An 18,138-nucleotide genomic window follows, 5' to 3' on the forward strand; every position below is an offset into this window, starting at 1 on the left:
CCCCTTCCCCTGCTGTTTGTGTCAGCTCTGCCAGCACATGGACAAATGCAGGTGCCAAGCCCACATTAAATTCACTTTTTCTTATGGGATTAAAACAAAATCAACAGTCCTTGTGGAGTACAGGCATCCTGTGCTGTGTGCAATGAATGGGATAGCACTTGTTTATTTTGCATTCACGAGGACCAAAGGATCACGAGGACCTTAGCCACACTTCTGAGCCCTTTTTAGTGCCCCTTTTTTCCTTTGCTGTGCCTTTTCCACACCTGTGGGACAAAGAGGAGCTGGCTGTAGCCTTCTGTGTTGGTCTGTATAATGATGTTCTGCCCTTTTCCAGGGGACACACATACCTGTGAGGCTCATGCCCTGTTTCCCACGTCTGACCATAGAACATCAGGTTGAAAAAGACCTTCAAGATCAAGCCCAACCATCAGCCTGCCCAGCTGAGCCCCATTCTTCCCTGACAGCTGTTTTTTATTTACCAATGGTGATGTAGTTCCTAATTAGCACTGGGAAACTGAACTTACTGTTGCTTAACCATTGCTTGTTGAAAAGGCCAGAGATGGGAAACTTACCCAGGTATGTAGCCATCGATCTCATGGAGTTAAATTCAGAGCCAGCTGTGTAAGCCGGTGCATTTTGGTGCTCTTCAATTTGGAAATCACACATTTTTCATTTCCTCTGAGTTCTTGGTGACTGTTCTCCCCCTCAGCCTCTGTCCTTGTTAGACTGACAGTCGGCACGTTACTGGGTGTCAGCCGCACATCAGCTAGCAGGTGTGAATTCGCAGGAGATGAGATAAAATAATTACTTCTGGAGTGCAGGTGACTTAAACATTGATCAAGGTACTGGTTGAATCTGAGCAGCAGCAATGTTACATCCCTTACGGCTTGTCATCTTCACCCTTGCTCATCACAGGCGTCACTGTAGGTTTGCTCAGACCCTTTTCTAGCAAACAGAAGTTCGGGTCCGTGATTTTTGTCGTGCCCTCCCAAAAGGAATCATAGCTGTGGTGCTTTCACGTGATGTGGAAACACCTAACTGCTGGAGGACTGACAGTGCTTCAAATATCCCTCTTACAGCCCACTGAGCAGCTGTCTGTTACTGCTGACTTCAGAGCATTACAACGCCAGGCCAAACTAAAATGGTTTAACATGCAGGGAAAAAAAATAATAAATTATATGCATCTTTCTCTACTCTTTTGTGCCACATTTTCCCTTTTTTTTGGAGTCCTTGGGGTGGCTATGTATTTGTCTGGGGCTTTATTTTGTTTCTTTAACTTCTTTGGGCTAAACTGCAGAAGCGCTGATAATCCAAAGCTTTTAGGAAGACTTTGCCAGAATCTGGGGCTGGCAGTGAGACCTGCCAGAATTCGGGGCTTTGCAGGATCGGACTGTGATCCCTCTGATTTGTTGGACTCTTTGTGGCTCCCTGTTTCTGCAGGAGTTAAGAACTGTGTGTTAACATAATCGGGTTCTAACGTAATAACCCCTCTAGGCTGTGCGAGCTTTAAGCCGATACTGTGAGAAGTAGGATATCAGCTCCAAAAAGGGGAGGAATACTTTATTCTATTGAATTTGCACTGAAGGAATTAAAAAAGCCTAGCATCTGAGACCAACAGTTTCTTAGAACCCTGCTACAATCCATTTAACAAATTGTTTCTACTCTATCTTCACCCTGGTTGTTCTTATTATGCCCGTTATCTGATGGTTATTTAATCTATATTTTGTAATTACTTCCCTTCTGTCTTCCACTTCAACATACATTCATTTTCTTGTTGCGCTAATGCAGTGACCTACATTATCCAAGCTGTAAAAGTCAATTATGCTGCCTGTGATTTTTCAAGTGGCGTTTAGCAAATGGGTTTGTGTATTATCTACCTGTTACCTGGTTCAAGCCAGGACCCGGTTTTTCCCAGGCACTTCTTAAAAGCATCTCTGGAAATGCAACTGTTCTTCCAGATTTGGATACCACCTGTCCTGTGACAGTGCTGGGAAGGAATACAGGACGTCTTGTCCACATGTATGGATGATAACGAACGTGCATTATACTTTGCAAATGAAGCATTGCATCAGTTGTCTACCCACCGAAACGGGAATACATTGCTCCAACCTGTTCTGTGCAGGTCTCGCTGTACTTTTGGGTGTAGATTTTGCATCTCTGATATTAAATCTCAGGCTTTAACTCCAAGCTGTGCTTGTACTGCCTGGCAGGTAAGAGAGGTATCGTCGTTACCAAATGGATTACAAAATCATCTGTACCCAGCAAACGGTTCCCAGGGGGCAGGTGGGTGGGGAGGGTTGTTTGTTTTTTAATCAAGCCTCATTCATTAATGCTTGAAGCTTCCCTGCATACAGACCGTCACCCTTCGTGCCTTTCCCCGGCTTCCTGTTACAATATTGAGATGTGAGCACATTACAGATGAAGTTAAGAGCCCATGTTAATAAGCTCTCTAGACCCATGCTAATTTTGTAGTAGAAGAAAAGGATGTATCAGAGGGAATTTATTAGACAGAGGTGCAATCATTCTAAAAACTCCTGGCTCTTTCTCCGTACGAAGGCTGATTGCTTTATTACTTGACACCACAAGACGCCTTATAGCAGCACTCTTCTAGCATCATTTTTAGAAAGACTCACCAGCCCTTTGACACTGCCACGTGTACACAATTTGATGTATGTGGGGAATGTGTTTGCCTGTAACATGCATAGATGTGCATGTGTTCTTATAGGGAGAAGCTTTAGCAGCGGACAGATGTGCAAAGATAGGGATTTAAACGTGTTATCATTAAAATCATTAAAATGAATCATGTCAGAGGCATCGGTGTATGTTTATCGATTGACTTACTCAAGACTTGCACAGTACTTGCAGCGTTTGCTGACATTGGCACACACACGTGCAGGTGAGGATGTCTGCTAAGCACATGGACATGCTTTGAAGCAGAGGAACACGGGCAGACGGCTCACATCCTGTTGCAGGATCTGTAGTTACCTGAACAGAACTGGCATTTAGCAATCGGTTCTGAGGCTAATTGCAAAAGGGTGGGTGAAGATTGTTTATCCCTACCCTGTGATGCTGGTGTTTTGCCTCCTCAGATCATGATGGTTGCATTGCCATGGGATGAACCACCTCCAGGAAACAGGGTTCTCTGGGCCTGTGGTCACTCTTCGTAAGTCTACACTGTGCCATTTTCAACTTGTCTATGCTTGCTGCATTTGCAATGATGCCTCCACCATGAGCTATATGCACACCTAGTTTATTCTGCTCCTCAACATTAGCTTCAGGCTGTAGAAATTACACTCAGAATGTGCTTACGGGGCATCCTTTCTATAGTTAAATGTGTTATATTACTTGGGAGAACCTGTCCTTTCCCACTTGTTTTTCCTTTTATCCTAAGTGCTAGCTGTATATGGCCTATATACAAAACTTTAAATCAGAGGAATGGTTCCCTGCGAGCAGCAGCTTCTGTGCTGCTTGACAGGTGCTCATTGGGAAGCATTTGAAGCGTTACAGTTTTGAATGAGGGAAGTGTGTGGCAGTTTTTCTAAGGCATTTAGGTATGGAGCTAGTTGTCAGTGTGCCACTGTGTTCTCCATCAGTGCCATATTTGAGTACAGCCTAAATACCATCTGATTTAGCTTCTTTTTCTTCCCCCCTTAGAATTCCTTCTGTTAAAAGCAGCTGTTATTCCTTCATTTAAGAAAGAGAATTAAGGCAGGGAAAAATGAAATTACTTGCCCGAGGTCACTAGCAGAACTAGGAACAGAGTGGGGGGCTTGCAAATTGAAGCTCAGAGCTTTAATCACAAGCTCAGATTTAAAGGCTAATGTCTGAGGGTTTTCTTTTTTTTGGGGGGGTTACATATCCAAGGTTTTTAAGGGAGCATTCCATATGGTGTGTTATAAGCTAGTTTGAATCTGGTTATGTGTTGATACCTGGCTTTCTAATTATAACAGCTTCTAGGGTGGCTTGAAAGCATAATTATTATAGGACGTTGCAAATAAACTTTAAGAATAACCAGAAGGCCCCCAGGAAATCATGAATATAGCCGGAGAGTAAAAACTAAGTAGATCTTAGCATCATTTTTGAGCTTGTTTTCCTTCTTGTAACCCTATCAGCGCATGAGCATGTGCCTGGGGCTGGCTAGCTGTAGACAACATGGGGGGAGTTGAATAGCTCTGCTCTAAATGTGTTTTGTCCCTGGATTTCCGGAGATTGGTTTGGATGATGGTAAATGTCTGAATTCTAATATATGCTCGTTGGGAGGCATTTAGCAATCAGGATCCTCAGTGTGGGAAGCCCAGCTGGGAAGACAGACCTGTACAGGAGCTAATGCTACAGAAAAAAAAGGTCTTTATTTCAAGAACCTTAACGGCAAATTTGATTTCCACCAGCCTGGTGTTTATAGACTGGTATTCTCTCCTCTACAGGAAGCCAATCTGAGCTTTCACAGGGCTCCTGCTGGAAAAAATCAAATAGCAAATTCATGCAAGGTTTGCAGTAGCAAAAGGGCAGGTGAGGATGTAACTGGTTGTGTTAGTGGGAGGTGAGGGAAATAAGAGATGTGGGAGAATGGCTCAGTAGGGGAGGAGGAAGAAGTTGCTGTCAGCCTCATTGCACTTTGAACAGCTCATGGAAAATGCTGCAGTCTGCTCTGAGTCACCTTACCTAAACCAGGTTCTCTCTGGAGAGAGAGCTCTTTGTCCACTAGGGACAAAAGGGAAGATAACGGGAAGACAGTACCAGAATGCTTGAAGAAGTTGCATTCCTCAGATGGTGATTTCTGCATTCCCCTGCAATTCTAATTGTACCCAAAAGGAAAGCTTTTATCAAAGTAGTTTCATGCGTGTATTTATTTTTATTGACGAGAATGAGCAAGGAAAGACGTCAATGAAAAATGTGTAGGCTTCATTTTGCAGCAGTGAGGCTGACAGTGTGCCCTGAAGTCCGGGTCCCCATGAGCATCCCTGGCCAGGTTTGGACTGCAGAAGTGGTGTAGGCAACGTGCCTCATGTTCCTTTTCCTTGCACGTTCACTGGAGTTTGCTGCCAAAGGAAACCAGGATGTGCAGGAAGATGACAGGCAGCCAAGCCTTATCTCAGCAGTGGCAGCCGGGTTGCTTTCAGAGTGCTCTGGAAAAGCCAAATGTATGGCCATTATCCCTGCTGCAGACAGAGCATATATTCCTACTCCTTTGTGGATTCCCAGTAAGGCAAGCCAGTGTTGTTATCTAGAACAAAATCCTTTGATGCCCTTTACAAGATGCTGGGATTTTTCTTAACAGAACCTGAGCGTGGCCAGAGGGATGTGTTCAATTATGATTCTTTTTGCAAATTCTTCAGGCTGATTTGGAATACTAGTTAAATGAAAGTTTTCAAATGAAACCTGAGGGAAGCATACTTAGCACAAGATATTCACTACATTAAACTAAGCCTCTTCTTCATATAAGATTAATTTTTCAGGGCAGAGGTGCCCACTGGCCCAAAAGAATAATTATTTCTTCAGAATGACCCTCTGTAAAAGGAGAGGAAAAAAGGTATATCATAGCAAAAAAAAAAAAAAAAAAAGCATGCTTCCAGCAGATGAAAGTTGTATGTTACAGAAAATAGCTTTTTGACAGAATACTGTTGTGAAAATATAAGGTTATGTCTGCATATCTCTTGTGCTTTTTATTCTGAAACTGCAGCCTTTCTTTTTTAAAGAAATATATAAAGTTACCTGGACATGCTTATTGGGTAAAATACATTCAATGAAGAGGGGGGGAAAAGTGCTTTAGTGGTAGGGGAGTATAAAAGGGTGAATGTAGTAGTGTTCTTCTTTGAGTTATGGAATAAATAAGTCATTGAATACTATGATTCCCTCAGAAATACCATGGCCTTTACTAGTATGTCTTGGTCCAAGCAGTTTGGCTTGGTTCAAAGTTACTTGCCTGCAGAATGTCTGAGCACCAGGGGTTTTCACTGTACTGTTGTAGGATAGGTATGTATTTGTATTTCCATTCATGTTGTTAGCAATGATATTGCCATCATTCTTAGTAGCTGATGTGCAGTAAGTGCTGCACAGTGTGACAGATATGGGACAGAGGCGCAGGAAGCTGAAACACAATGCATCTTTTTACACTGTTACTTGCAAAATGCCAAGTTTTGCCCATCTGTCTGGAATCTGGGACAGATACTTAACTGCAAGACCATATCCTTTATGTAATCTAATGTAAATACTCTGTCATTTTTGCATTTTACAGCTTGCCAAAGAAACAGATGAACGTTATGCTGGCCATCTACCATCCACTCAGTCTCGTGTTCCCTGTTTTGTCATGTAGGATCTTAATCAACATGAAAAGCAGCATCACATCCTCACCTGACACCTGTAGTAGTGAAGTTTGTAGCTCTTGCTTTCTGGAATTTAGTTCTAACAAAGTGGAAAAGAAAGCTCATGGTACACTGGTGAGACCCCTTCTTTGCTCAAAAATTTAACCACAGTTCTTTAGTGAGACCAGAAATGTTGCTTTCAGCAAGCTCTTACTTGGAAGGAGTAATGAACAAATAAGATCTAGGAATAAGCCATTATGAGGCATTAAATCCTCTTCCTAACTGCATAATCAGCACACACAAAAAAAAAGATGTAATAAGGAATTTCCAGAATTGGTATTAATCCTACTCTGAGGCTTTCTGGAGGTAAAGGTTGGCTCCTCTGGGGCATTCTCTCTCCTCTTCTATAAGCAATCACTCTTCTACAAATTCTCATGAGCATGGACGTTAAGTAAAGTTGATATAATGTGATCGATGTAGCTCTTAATTCAGGTAACACTCTGTTGTATCCCATGGACCTTGGCATTGGATGGGGAAGGAATTTCAGGATGCTAAAGGGCATTTATTCTTGCATAGGCTGTAATAAGACAACAGCCGCTCTTGTGATCATTGAGATTCTACTTGGCAAGAATCAGTGTGTTTATACAAAAGCTGCCATCAAGACATTGTGTTACCATTCCAAATCAATGCAGTTTGGGGCTTGTTTTTTGGTAATAATAAAAAAAAAAGAATAATTATGTGGGCCTATGTAAAAAGAAAACTTCTACTACAAAAGCTAAATGAGATAAATAACCCCAGACAGAGCAAGAAGGCGACCTCACTAAATTGAATCCAGTCAATTTTAACATTCACAGCGCTAGAGGCAATTTTAGTCAGAGTGTAAATGTAATGGGAAAAAAAAAAAAAAAAAAAAAGAAACACAAAACATATTCCTGAAGCTGACTTAAAGAACGTACAGTCTGAGCCCTTAATGATGATAAATCAATGATCTAGAAAATAAAATCCCTTTCCTATTAACCAGATGGGCACACAAATTCATCTCAGACTGGGATGTAAGCACCCAAAATTTTCAATTAGTTTCACATACCACTACCTTATAATTATAAGTAATTAGGCTGGAACATAGTGCAGACCCACATATATAAACTGTCTTTCTCTTGCTTTCTCTCTATAAAATGTCTATCTCCCGATTTGATACAATTCCTTTAATTCAGTTGAAAGATTCTCTGCTAACATCATAAGAGATGCACTGAAGCAGAACTCTGAAATTGAATTACAACCTTTGTATTGAGCCAGAAAGGAAAGTTGTGATTATGAGGTCCTGCCTCTGCTGTTTCTTCCTTCTGTGCTCAACTTCGCAAGGCTTTTTTTGTGCCTCGATGCTTCTCATCTCCAGTACCATGGAGTGCAAGTGTACTGCTAGCTGCCTGGCATGCTCTGCCTTCACCTGTCGCAGGTGATAACTTCTGAATGTCTGTGCCAAAACAAAAGCAGAAAAGGTGGGCAGGGAGAACTTGTGGGAGCTTGGGCCTGAGTGGAAATTCTCCTGACTGGCTTCATTGGCATACATTCATCGAGTTTAAGGTAGTCTGAACTTCATGCAAGTTTTGGAAAAACTAGCAGCATCTACCTGGCTGTTCTTTGGTAGACTTGAGATTTTGCAAATTTCAGAGGTGTCATCCCAGCAGTGCCAGCGAAGACTTTTTACTATGCTGAAGTAACAGACATAAATCAATCTCCATGAAAACCTGACAATTTTGCAAGTAGGATTTATTTTGCATGGCATCTGATGGTATTTTACCTCAAATGTGGTGGTTATTCCTTGGGTGTTTCACTACTGCTGAGTTTAATACAGCATGCAAGATGCTTGCCTGTTGAAAATATTGGTTCTGGGAAGCCTGTGTGCACAGAAACCAGACAAGGGAAAAGAAGCAAAGGAAGCACCGCTTCTGAAATTGTGGTTCCAGTAAGGTAGAAGTGTTGGGGTCTCCATTTTAGCTTTAAGGGGAAAAGGAAACTTAAGATGATTGAAGAAAAAAAAAGTCAAGAGGGACATCACTGTCCCAGAGGTTCTTCACTTTTTAGTTTTGTGGTATGTTTAAGTTTATGCATCTTTAATAGTGTAAAGAATTAAAATAGAGTATAAAGTCACTTTCTGTAATACAATGTCTGCCATAACATAAGTTTTCTGTCTGTAATGACAGTGTAATTACATTCCAGTTTTGTTTCCAAATATGTAAATAATGCTTATTCCTATGACTGGAAGGTTAACTTTATGACAACATAACAACCTTGGCTATTACTCTTAATGAAGTGCTATTAAACTCCAGATATCTAACTACATCATATTTATGTTGTAATTATTGCTACTTGCTTGGTGCGCTTCCAGTTAGATAAATCAGTGGTAATTTCCAAACGGCTAAAACAAATGCCTTGTGTAATTGTACTGTAATTGTTGGGTAATTACAGAGTAATTATATGATTATAAAATATGGTCTACTAAAACTTTTATCTTGTTTTGGCTTTTTTTTTTTTGCACTGCCACGCAAGGTTCCGAAGTAGACTTCATGACCATGCTGTATACCTCGAAGGCAGAGGGCCTTTGAATACCAGAAGTGTTGAGTCGTGGCTTCCCGTGAGTTATTCCTCATGGTTAATGGACTTCAGCACCCAGGAAATGGTGGTGAAAGCCTTTCAGGGCCTGGTGCTTTGACTTCCTTCCTAACAAAATGCCCTCACCTTCCTTCTTGCAGAATACTTGCTGCATGTCTTTGCTTACCTTTACCTGTTCACAAGATTTCTGTGAGGGTTTATTTTCTTTGTCTCTTGTCCCTCTGTCACATTTAACCATGTTGTCTCAAATCTACTCGGAGACTCAGATGAGACAAAAAAAAAAAAAAAAAAAAAGACAGATGAGGACGTAAAACCACTGAAAAATCTGAAGTGTTGTAGAGCTCAGGGATATGGTTTAGTGGGGACTGTTAGCGTTAGGTCAGAGGTTGGACTCGATGATCTTGAGGTCTCTTCCAACCTAGAAATTCTGTGATTCTGTGAAAACCCTGTATTTTCAATAAAGCTGTAGGCAGAATGGTCCATTTACACTGATGTTATTGCCCTTTCTGAAACTATAATTTCATGCAACATCTTAAAGTATTCTAGTCTGGCTTTGTACCAGTTAGGATAATGGAATTACTAAGCACGTAAAAATCCTTGTTCTAGTTTGTGTGCTCCCAGAGGCATGTTCACAGGTACACGTTATTTCCCTTTCTTTAAACTGGAATCTGTAGCTACTTGACAGAATTTCAATATGAAATACTTTGTCTCCCCCAGTTATTGAAATAACCGGGGATAAAACTGTCCACAGAAACTTTCACAATGCCTTTTTAAACAGCCCTTCTCTTATTGTTCATCACTGAACAGAGTTCAGTGATGAACTTTCATGCGCTCTGCAGTGTTCAAAAACTTGTTGGAGAACCTTTTTGGTGTCTTGCAGACTATAACTTTGTGCAAGGTTTTGCTCCAGCATCCTTGTTCCTTCTGCTCTGAATATGCAAGGCATTCCCCCTGTGCCTCCCAAATATCTTAACTAAATGGACAGGCTTCCCTTTACTCTGAAAGCCTGTCCGTGTTGGGCACGGGGACTGTGTCTGTGCTAGTCACAGGTCCAGAAGATCAGATACCAACACATGGCGTTGGAGTGGCTGCATCTCCGAGATGATCCTGTAAGTTTAACTGTGGCTGTAACCGTGTAGATAAGCCTGCAGCATGTTTGTGCTCTAATTGAATGCATTATCTGGCTAATCACGAGAACTTGCTGGTGGAATTGTTTTATTTTCCAAGTCTAGACCTGAATAGCTGTCAGTCTAAGCTTTGATGTTCTAATTCTGTTCATACAGGTTCCTGGGGGGAAAAGAAAACACTATTTCAGAAGCAGTCAGGCATGAAAAGCAAAAGGTTCTTATCTGAGCTAATAGAAGAGACCTAACACATACAGCTGATAGTTCAGAGTGTTAACTTACGGTGCTGTACACAGAAACATGCCCTGAGTAACTATTCCCCGATATGTTTTCACGTATGTTTGTAAATTACATGACACTTTTGAAAATGCCTTGCACGCTGCTTCTTGGTTTCTTCAGATTTTTTTACAACCCTCGGAAAGGAAGTATTGGGATGCTGCTTCTGTTCACCAAGCTCTGTTTGACACAAGCGAGGTGGGAAACTTGCCACTTGAGTCACAGGAACTCCGGCTGCTCTATCACAGTAGGAGAGAATAGGCTGCTCGAGTTTGCAAACCTGGTTCTCATGCCTGAGGGGCTCACTGGGGCTCACTTCTTCCTTCCTTCCCTGCCGCTGTGCAGCTTTCACACAGGAGCCTTGCTGGTTTTAACAGCAGCTGAGAACTTTCTCGTGCCAGTTTCTGTACTTTTTTATTTTTACTGTTCGAATAACGCAAAAAGCTTGACTACTGGGAACCACTTCTGGAAATCTTTTCGATGGGTAAAATTGTCTGGGGCCTCATGCTCTTGCCTTTTCATCATCATCAGAAAAATAACAAAATCCTGTTCTGTAGGGACTGAGCTATAGCTCTCTTATCCCTGTCTCTGACTGGAGTGAATCCAGAGCAGAAATATTTCCCTCACAGCCTTATTAATTTACTTATTCTCCCCATGTTAGCAGACATTAATAAATCATGTTCTGATGACTAGCTGACTAACTTTTCCAAGAAAATCTTTCTACTGAGAGGTCTAGGACAAAATACAATGTCACGCTTTCATGGGTTAGCTTTCCACTTCTGAGTGAAATTCTTTAATTTTCTTGCTTGATGTCCTTTGTTCTTTTTCCATGCAGAAACCAATGAAGGAATTGAAATACTTGGTACAAGATGTCATGCAGTCCACTTATACACATCTATATGTGTTTTTCTGCTGCGTGTATTTGCATGAAGTATCGCTCTATGCTTTTATCAAAGATGAGGTAATGCAGACTTGAATACTACTGCATAGATGTGCATGCATGCTTCACACAAACATATTTTCTAGACTTGTATCTTCTGATGTTTGAATGCATTTTTTGTCACGTTGATTTTCTGTTCATTGCTGTTTAGGCTTATTCATAACATGCTGTCATGGGTGCCTAGTCAACTGGGGTTGGAATATCAAGTCAGAGAGACAGCGTGACTAAGACTGGAAACAAAATATGTGTTCTTTTTCTTGACAGGTGCTCTAAGTTCCAGGAATTTGGAAATGTTTGCTGAAACACCCATAGCAGAAGCCCCTATCTTAATGCCAAATTTTCAGCACTTAAGCATTTCTAATCAGATTGAGGTACTCAGCCAACACAATCTTTTTCATGGTAAGGAGAGTTTATTAGTCTGCACTAAGTTGCACTTTCAAACCAATGATCTCAACTCTTTGAGAAGAAACCATTTTCATGATTAATCCTGAATTTCTGCTCCTAGAGCTTTTCTGAAATGAGAAAAAAAGCAGAAGCTTTGAAGCTAATTTCAGCAAAAGCAAGAAAGCTTGCACTCCATCTGTAATTCCAAACCTGCCTTCTGAAATAGTAATTAGAGGTATTTTTACAATAAAATTTCCCCATCATGTGGATGTCCAGATGGATGGGCAGGCTTTTTCTCCTCATGCTCGATGTAAATTAGAGTAGGGAACTGGTTAGGCAAGGCTCTTGGGTTTCATTTCCAACTTTACCACTTATTCCCTGTGTGACCTATGAGTAACAGTTTATTTTAGCTAATGCTTTGTTTGTAAAATTGAGATGATTATACTTTTCCTCTGGGAGAAGAGGGGAACTGTGCTAAGGCATAAATCAGACAGTGGAAAACAGTATAGGAGAAACTTGCAAAAAACTTTGGTTGCTACCCTCATCTCCCCCAGGCATTTGTAATGCTTTTATGTTGGGAGAGGGGTGTTGCACAAAACTAATAACCCGAGAAGGTTTATAATCTAAAGTTGTAATGATGCAAAGATTTAAACATTTAATGGGAGGATGCTAAGCTTGTTCCCAAGCCTTTGTAGGTTGGAGTGCAAAAAGACATAAAGGGTAAGAATAGTGTGTAAAACAGTGAAGCAGTTGGCTAGGGTAATAATAGACATATGTCTGGGTAGTTTCACTTGTAAAAGTTTGAGCATGAATCTTGGTTATTAACGTGGTTTGAGAACACAACTAAAAGTGCTACTGTCCAAATTTGTTGTATTTTATAGTAAACTGAAGCATGTAGATTAGGAATCTGGTGCCTTAAGCTCCCTCTGAAGTCAGTGGATAGGAGGAGATGTGCAGAGCACAGCTCATCCCATTTGAAGTCTCTGCTTTGGTTGTGGAAGGAGCCTGGAGTAAGTAGGATGCTAATGTGGTTACCACGGGGAACAGCTTTAAAGTAAGGAGTGATAAATGCAAGGCAATATCTGTAAAAGAGCAGGCTTCTTCTTTTCATCCCGTCGGTAAAGTGACTGTTAAAAGCCAACACAAAACATCTAGGAAGAGAGCATGTGTGGTAGGAAGCAGCCATGTGGTATTAATTGGAGAGTGCTGTCCTATTCACAGACAGGCTGCAATTCCCCTTCTTTTCACAAGGACAAAATACTGGGGGAAGAGCTTCAATGGCACAAGGGCAGTTACATGCAATTTGTCAGATCAGTGATAGGTGACCTTCCCTTGGGTTTTTGAAAGCCCCCCTTTAGTCCTTGAATTCGAAACAAAGCTCTTAGAAACATGGGTGCATGCACACACATGCTCCTTCTGCCAGTGTTGGAGGGAATCTTTTACATCTTTTAACGAGCATTTTAAAATGTGTCAGAGCTGTTTGATTTCCTTGGCCTCATAAGGGAAGAAGCCAAGAGAGAGATTTAAGCATTCACGTGCCATCAATAGAACAGCTGTGGAAGTGGAATTCTTTTTCCAAAAATGTTTTTGTTTAACAATATTCTGTGTATCAGCTGAGCTGGACAAACTGTGTAAAACTGGAAAGTTACAGATATAGCAGTAGCACAGGATTATTGCAAAAGTGTGTGGTGCAGCCCCTAGCTCCTCTTCACCCCTATATGATGGATTTTCTCTCCAGAGAAAGCAAAGCTTCAAAAACCCCTTCCTACAGAATTCACCTGCTGTGCTGTACCTTTGTACGAGCTGCACAACAGATCGGAGGGAGGCCCCTCCTGAGTGATTCCCCACTGCTCGCTTGTGCACAGTGGGTCGGATTCTGCCTCCCAAGGAAATACTTTCATGCAGGCTATAACCGGGCTACCTTCCCCAAACCTCCATCTGTCTTTCATGTTTTAAATTTGACAAATTGAGCCACGGTGTGTGTATCTTTATACAGTCCGTGTATAAATATACCTTGACTTCCATCCAACCTCTCTTTATCTCCAGAGATCTAGGCCCCTTAAAGAAAATGTTATCTTTTGCCAGCAGCACATAAGCATCCATTTACAGAATTTTTCATAAATAGAGCCTTCCCGAGGGCTGTATTATTGATTTACTTTTCACCTAGCACAGCACCAGTATCATGATCAGAAAAGGCTACCCTCAAATTGTGAGGTTCTGTTTTTCCTTTAACTCCATTATCAAAACATTCACTCTTTCCAAGGCCTGTAATAAAGCAGCCTACCTCTGCCAGAGAGAAATAGTGTTTATGATCTGACTCGTGTCTCTGATAATTGAGACCTGAATGCCAGAAAGTCATAAAAAGTTCCCTCTGGTCATGGAGTTACTTCTTGTTTATTTTTCTTGCACTAATAATCTATTCTTTCCCACATTTTTCTTCCTGTTAAGCACAGCACATTGAATTATCCAGTCACTGCAAGAAGCTCTAACAGTCCTGCTGTATCTTACGAGTTGTTAGGACTGCATTTCATTAACCGTAATATACCAGCATGCAGTGTTTACGGGAATAACAACGCGTGGTACAGACAGAGATAAGCTCCTGTCAGGAAGCGTCTATAAAGCACAAGCAATTCCACTGCTTGTTCTTTATGTTTCTGATATTGTTGGTGGAATTTCAATTTTGTATCCTGCAAATGCAAGCAGTGCTTGTGATAGTTATGTGCTACTGAGATAGCACCTGCGGGCTGCAGAATAGGGAAACATCCGTCTTTGTATTTCCGTGCATGAAACGACGAGTCAGGGAGAGCAGCGCGGCTGTGCAAGGCGCTGCACGAAATAAACCAAGGCCGTGCAGGACTCAGAAGTAAATAAAGCTACAGCAAGAGGTGAGAGTGGAATAACAACAGCAACAAAGTGGGACTAGCTTGGAGAAGGGGCTCTATGAGCTAAACTGATAGCAGCGTACGGTGGAGAAATCACCGTGTTCACTTTTCTAAAGTCTCCTTAGCAGGAGTAATTTTCTTCAGTAGAGCTTCATCCTACAATGAGCACAGAATTACTTCTGAGATTTGGAAATAGGCAAAGCATTTTGCAGCAACTAAATTCAGGCTGCAGCATCCTTAGGACGCGAGTATTGAAAGTGAGTTATTTGAAATGACAAAGCCCACTTCTGTGAGTTAGAGCGCTTCTGTTTCTGTTCACACTGGGTAGAGGGAAGCATCATCCTGTAGGTAATGGTCTGGAACGTTTCACTTCAACTGCAGGTTCTCACCGCTTTTGCTGTTGGTTTTACTACCTGTTACAGTAGTATATAAAGAAGTTTTAGCACTGAGGAAAAACTTACTGTGACTGCTGCTGGGCGAAAACAAGTACACAGTTGTTGCCTCCAAGCCTGTTTATGTCAATTCTCCTTTAATCCTCCCTGATGACGCAGATATTTAAATTGGGACCATTTAAACTTATAACACAACTTGTTCAAATCTCAGAAATACATGTTTTTATACTAATATGTTGCTCATGTGGCTCAGAATACAATGGAGTCTCCCTTATTTTTGAGATTAGCAAGAGAGTATATTCATTCATTGCTTTATTTGCCACAGAACCAGTCAAGTCAGTCTTACACTCTCCCAGAGCCTGGAAAATTTTATAAGGCTTAGGGGTTCTTCAGGAGGTCATAGAAACAGATGATGCCTTTCCACCTGATGTTACAAAAACAAAGTTTTCTAGGTGCTTGTCCTTTCCTATTGGGCTGTCGCAGATCTTACATGAATCGTTGGAGTACTGGAGAATTACTGGTGAAAGTATGTATTGGGCCAGGACTAGCTGATGCTTTGTCCAAGAGACTGCTATTAATGGGATGAAAATAGAAAATTTCCATGAGATTTGCTATTTCACTCTCCTGAGTCTCTATACCTTCTGCCTTTCCTTGTGCAGCACTGATTGTTCTCAGCATTAATGGCACACTGAGGACAAAACATGTACTATCCTTTCTTTCTTTCTTCCTTTCTTTCTTCCTTTCTTTCTTCCTTTCTTTCTTCCTTTCTTTCTTCCTTTCTTTCTTCCTTTCTTTCTTTCCTTCTTTCTTTCTTTCCTTCTTTCTTTCTTTCCTTCTTTCTTTCCTTCTTTCTTTCCTTCTTTCTTTCCTTCTTTCTTTCCTTCTTTCTTTCTTTCCTTCTTTCTTTCTTTCTTTCTTTCTTTCTTTCTTTCTTTCTTTCTTTCTTTCTTTCTTTCTTTCTTTCTTTCTTTCCTTCTTTCTTTCTTTCCTTCTTTCTTTCTTTCCTTCTTTCTTTCTTTCCTTCTTTCTTTCTTTCCTTCTTTCTTTCTTTCCTTCTTTCTTTCTTTCCTTCTTTCTTTCTTTCCTTCTTTCTTTCTTTCCTTCTTTCTTTCTTTCCTTCTTTCTTTCTTTCCTTCTTTCTTTCTTTCCTTCTTTCTTTCTTTCCTTCTTTCTTTCTTTCCTTCTTTCTTTCTTTCCTTCTTTCTTTCTTTTTGTTTTTGTTTAAATATTCCAACCATGTAATCAGCTGGAGTTCTGCTTCAAAGGAGAAAACCACTGAAGTATCAGCTGGTTTCTTTGCTGTCAGCCCTTCTCTATCTGGGTATTTTATGCTGTTTGTCAGCATGGTTTCTAAATACCTGTGGCCTCAGACTTTGAAGGAGTCCAGCCTCTCCAAAAACCGCTGATGTTTCTTGTTGTATAGTTTGCATAATTCTTACAGTAGGCTTTTCTTTAAGATTGAGAGTCATATGTGGTTCAAATGTAAGGGGACCTCTGATTGTAATCCCCTCCTCTCCTCTTCATCAGCATGCTGTTTGTAGAGGCCAAGCACCTCTATCAGTCTTCCTTGCAACTCCCCCTTGCTTTGCTCTTTGGACTATACCTTAGGGCATAGAATAGTGTGGAGCATTACATATTTTCTGTGCTAATAAGCAAAAAGAGAAAAAAAGGAACAACAACCTGTGCAATAGCTTGTTCCAGCATGTGCTGTAACATTATTAGCTGATTCCTTTGGAAAATTACCACCAGCACAGCTTTGCTGACTTGCACATGTATAATGTATAAATGGAGCCATCAAAGTTTAATGCACCCTTAGCAATGTACTTCCTAACACTGCCTGTGACATGGGTTTCATTTTTTTGTCTCAACAGTTTATCACACTCAGCATGACACCAGTGCAGTATAATGAAGTGCAGTTCAGCTGTGCCATCCAGGTAAATTTTGTCTTGTGTTCACTTTTCCACCATGACATGCAATACTTGTTGATGGTGTGTTTGTTTTTTTTTTTTTTTTTCCAGCCTTACGATGTAGGCAGGCTGCCTCTCTGAATTTATCCTTAATACTACAGTAGTGGCCACAGGTTGTAACTAAGGTCCAGGTATTTTCTCTCTTAAGCCTTCATAATTGCATACAGACACACAGGGTACTCTTTGCCCTAAGGAGGTTACGATTTAAACAGACTGAACTAAGGAATGTGAAGAGAAATTCATTATATAGAACAACAGTAGATGAAAAACAAACAAACAAACAAACAAAAAGATGTTTTTAACCAGGATCTTCCGTGACCAGTAGATCATGTTCATTTTTTTCTTAGTATAAAAATAAGGGAGAATGAATCTCAACTGATGGTGTGTAGAGAGAAGGAAGAGATGAACAGCAAGACAGAAAGTCACCTGGGTGAGAGAAATACAAGGTTGGAGTCTATTAAAAGAAAATGCTATTGCTTCTGATTTAGATTTTTTATAGAGGCATTTGCAGAAATCTGAAAACCATGATTTAGAGAGATGTTTGCCCTACAATTAGTAGCCAGTGTGGCAGATTGATTTTCAAAGTCTACACAGGAGTACACCCCCTCCATCTCTGGAGAGTGTCTATAATCAAGTTGTGCAGTTGCTTCTGTACATGTAGCAAGACCATGCAGAGAGCACTGAAAAAGGAAGAGATGCAGAAGGTTCAGCTTTGAGAGTCCACACAGCTGAGTAGTGGAAAATTATGATAGGATTTAGATACAACCACAGGAAAACCTAGATTTTCAGCACGGCTTTCAGCCTGGAAGTCAGCAGTTCTATGGTTTTACTTGTGAACTGAAACTCTAGGAGGCTGAAATCTAATGAGAAAAAAATGAGTAGCTATGTGAAAAGCCATGCCTCAGCTTTGTAGCATTCAGAAGACTGGACTGCTGAGCTGTGATGATCAACTGGCCTGTTTCCAGAGGGAGATCATCATCGGCTGTGGGTTCTGTTGGTTTCAAAACTACCACTTTTGGTATAGCCATCAGGGATCAACAATAGATGATTGCATAAGGTTAGATATTTTTCCTTTAATTAAATGCATTGCATTTAGCATCTTCCCCTGAAACCATGTGTTTGTTAACTTTTACTGTTGGTTGAATATATATATATAGGCTTACATATATCCAACAGGAACTCTCGGCACTGTGCTAATTGCTTTGTGCTTTGTGCCATGTATTTTTGGACTAAACTAGTCATTGACTTCACAGATTTC

At 40.8% G+C, this 18,138-nt stretch overlaps 1 protein-coding gene across 1 annotated transcript in view; it reads left to right on the forward strand.

Annotated features, from left to right (window-relative positions):
• Positions 1-514: 514 nt before the first annotated feature.
• Positions 515-18,138, forward strand: part of LOC311422437 (uncharacterized protein) — a 128,365-nt gene continuing 110,741 nt past the window's right edge. The window contains exons 1-4 of the mRNA XM_084495507.1: positions 515-576; positions 11,151-11,276; positions 11,520-11,654; positions 16,785-16,847. The gene's annotated coding sequence lies outside the window, so the exon portion shown is untranslated. The remainder of the gene's footprint in view (positions 577-11,150; positions 11,277-11,519; positions 11,655-16,784; positions 16,848-18,138) is intronic.

The sequence above is a fragment of the Aythya ferina genome (assembly GCF_964211825.1).
Source record: "Aythya ferina genome assembly, chromosome: 22".
In the NCBI taxonomy this organism is placed as follows: domain Eukaryota; kingdom Metazoa; phylum Chordata; class Aves; order Anseriformes; family Anatidae; genus Aythya; species Aythya ferina.